Source organism: Cebus imitator, unplaced genomic scaffold (genome assembly GCF_001604975.1).
Source record: "Cebus imitator isolate Cc_AM_T3 unplaced genomic scaffold, Cebus_imitator-1.0 Scaffold277, whole genome shotgun sequence".
NCBI classification, from domain to species: domain Eukaryota; kingdom Metazoa; phylum Chordata; class Mammalia; order Primates; family Cebidae; genus Cebus; species Cebus imitator.
In genome coordinates, this window is record NW_016107592.1 from 2185599 (window position 1) to 2189086 (window position 3488).

Here is a 3488-nt window from a genome sequence, read left to right on the forward strand (position 1 = left end):
GTGATCCACCTGCCTCGGCCTCCCAAAGTGCTGGGATTACAGGCTTGGGCCACCGCGCCCGGCATTTTTCCACTTCCATAGTTTCAAATATGGATTTATGTACTGAAGAATCCCAACACTCTTACTTTAGCTCCCACCATTATAGATTTTCATACTAAATTTCTAACTATACACTAGATATGTCTATCTATATGTTCCATAGAATCCTCAAGCTTTGGACACATTGATACATGGTGTATACTGCCAACTAATCAGCAATAGCAGATCTACCTCCATATTCAGTTGACAGTACCACCATTCATACCTGGTAAAAACCTCAGAGTCACTACTCTGAATGTACATTAGAAAATATGCCCTTGGAAGCCAGTTTATAATATGGCAGTCACTGTACCTGAAAGTTGTTTCAAGGGCTGAATAATCACAAAATTTCAGACCAGGTATGGAGGGTTGTTTTTCTTTATTTATTTTTGAGATGGGGTCTTGCCTTGTCACTGCTGAAGTGCAGTGGCACAATCACAATTCACCATAGCCTTGATCTGGGCTCAAGCCACTCTCTCATCTCAGCCTCTTTAGCAGCTGGGACTACAAGCACACACCAAACCTGGCTAATTTGTTTTTTTCAATTTTTGGTAGCGATAAGGTCTCACTACGTTATTCTGCCTGATCTCAAACTCTGATCCCAAGTGATCCTCCCACTTTGGCCTCCCAAAGTCCTGGGATTACAGGTGTGGGCCACCATGGCAGGTGGTGTTTTTAATGTGTCAAATGTGTTAGGCTACTAGCTGCAATTTGTTTAATCAAACACTAATCTAGGTGTAGCTATGAAGGTATTTTGTAGATGTAATTAAAGTCCATAATCAGTTGACTTTAAGTAATGGAGATTATCCTGAATAATGCGGGCGGGCCTGATTCAATTAGGCGAAAGGTCTTAAAAGTAGGGCTGAAGTTTCCCTGAGAGACAGGAAGAAATTCTACCTACAGATAACTGCTTCAGCCCATGTCTGAATTTCACCTGCCCTTCCTGACAGCCTGCCCCCAAAATTGCAGACTTGCCTAGCCAGCCCCTACAATTGTATAAACCCTCTCTCTACACTTCCTACTGATTCTGCTTCTCTAGTTGAACCTTGACTGATATGCCAGGCTTGTAGTTTGTTTGCAAAAACAATTCCTTCAAAAATCTAGTGAAGCTCTGGTCTGTTTTTTTTCCAATCAGTTCCATGTACCAGTAACTACACCCAAAGTTTTTTTTTTTTTTTTTCTGGACATGGTTCTTAAACCTATTTTTTCAGCTTGATCCTTCCTCTCCATCCCACATTATACCATCACCATCTCTTACCTGAACTAGTGATTGAAAAGCCTCCTAACTGGCTTCTCAGATTAGTTTTTTCTCCTCTATCTATTTTCCACACTGCTGCCAGAGGTCTCTTTCTGGAAAACAAATATGATCATGTCACTATCCTTCTTAAAAACCTTTGAAGTCTCCCTATCTAAAGGATAGAGAGAAGTTTTTTCTATTTCATTGATTTCTGCTTTTATCTTTTCTTTCTTTCTATTCTCGTTGCATTTAATTTTCTGTGATTTTTCTAACTTGTTGGGAATGAATGTTGAAGTCACTGATGCTTTTTTCTTTTGTAATAGGCATTTAAAATTTTAAATTCTAAGGACTGCTTTAGCGGATCATACCAGTTCTGATATGTACTGTATTCATTATCCTGCCGTTCAAAATATTCTCTGTGATTTCTTTAAACAAGGGATTTTAAAAAAATTATTTATTTATTTTTTTAGTAGAGATGGGGTCTCACTATGTTGCCCAGGCTGATCTCAAACTCCTAGGCTCAAGTGATTCTCCCACCTTGGCCTCCCAAAGTGCCAGGATTACAGGTGTGAGCTACCACACCCAGCCCAGAAATTATTTCTTAATAATTTTCAAAGCTGGACTTCAAGTTCCAGTATGAACGTTAACAGCAGTTTAGTTCCAAAATTTCCCATCTTTCTCCTAGGACCTGTACAGAGCAACAAAGACAATGTTAAAAACAAAAAATACCATACATATTTAGTGAAACTAGGAGATAATAAAAACCTGAAAATGCCAAATTATAAGTAAATATGACCCAAAGTACTTGAGACTAATAGAACCTATGTAAGAAGCCATATCTGAGCATGTGAGAATGACAAGAAGCATAAAAGAATCTGGTGGGGGAATAGCACGTCTTTACTCCCAGAAAGAAAGAGACCTATCCCAAGTGGGAACTACAATGTTTAGAACTGAGATTAAATGGGGGATTCTCAGAAGGAGGTAAGGAAAGGAGGTGTAGAACGTGGCAGGATAGTAAGTGGGGAGGGTGGTTTGGAAGTGACAGATCTCAGAAAGGGCTACCCTTTTAAAAGGCATGCTCTTTTATAATTTCTTCTTTTGAAGTAGTTTCAAACTTAGAGAAAAGTTATAAGGATAGTACAAAGAACTCTTGTATACCGGACACAAATTCTTTAATTGTTAACATTTGAGGCAGGCAATTTAAAGGGTAGGAAGTGTATCCCTTGGTAGCAGAACTAGTCAGGACCTGGGGAACTCACAGCTGGTAGTTCACATTATTTAAACCCCTTAAGTTACTGAGGAGATGGCAGAGGAGATGTGGCTGTATTCTGAAGAAAGAATCCATCAGAACAATAAAAGAGAGAGGCCTTGAGTACAGAAACGTGGAAAACTACCTTGCTCTGAAGGTGTTCCTAATGTTCCTCCCAAGCCCCTAAAGTCCCTTCTAACAGATGGTTTGGGAAACTCATCTCATGTCAATATAAGAAAAAAAAAAGTGGTAAGTATCCATACAAAAATATTATAGAAAAAAATGTAAAAAGGCACTGCAACATCTGACAAAGAAAACTCAGCAGACAATATCACAAAGCAGATGAAAATGAAAATCTTCCTTTTTAACACACATTGAAAAATTTTTAATGCAGTTATGAAGAAAAAGTTCAGAGCAGAAGTTTAGGAACTCAAAGAGGAGCTAACCAGTCAACAAGAGTTGTAGTGAAACAACCTTGGCAGAACACAGAAAAGAAATAGAAGAAAAAGAATTTTAAAAATTAAAAAAATGAAGACTAAAATGCAATGAGCACATGGTAAAAATATACAACACCAAAGGCACAGTAAGAAGCATGTAGGATAGAAAATTTTAAAATGTAAATAAAATGATAGATATAAAACTGACCCAAAATGGTCAACTAGGAAAACACTATTAATATTACCAGATGTCGGCCGGGCGCGGTGGCTCAAGCCTGTAATCCCAGCACTTTGGGAGGCCGAGGCGGGTGGATCACGAGGTCAAGAGATCCAGACCATCCTGGTCAACATGGTGAAACCCCGTCTCTACTAAAAATACAAAAATTCAGCTAGGCATGGTGGCGCGTGCCTGTAATCCCAGCTGCTCAGGAGGCTGAGGCAGGAGAATTGCCTGGACCCAGGAGGCGGAGGTTGCGGTGAGCCGAGA

General features: G+C 39.4%; 1 protein-coding gene across 3 annotated transcripts in view; it reads right to left on the minus strand.

Annotated features, from left to right (window-relative positions):
- The window catches only part of LOC108284369 (protein argonaute-3), a 123395-nt gene that overhangs the window by 69897 nt on the left and 50010 nt on the right, over positions 1-3488 (minus strand). Inside the window, exon 1 of one of the 3 annotated variants that reach the window (XM_017501081.2) lies at positions 1337-1422. The exons of the other annotated variants lie outside the window; for them this stretch is intronic. The gene's annotated coding sequence lies outside the window, so the exon portion shown is untranslated. Of the gene's footprint in view, positions 1-1336; positions 1423-3488 lie in introns of those variants that run through there. 3 annotated transcript variants of the gene reach the window in all.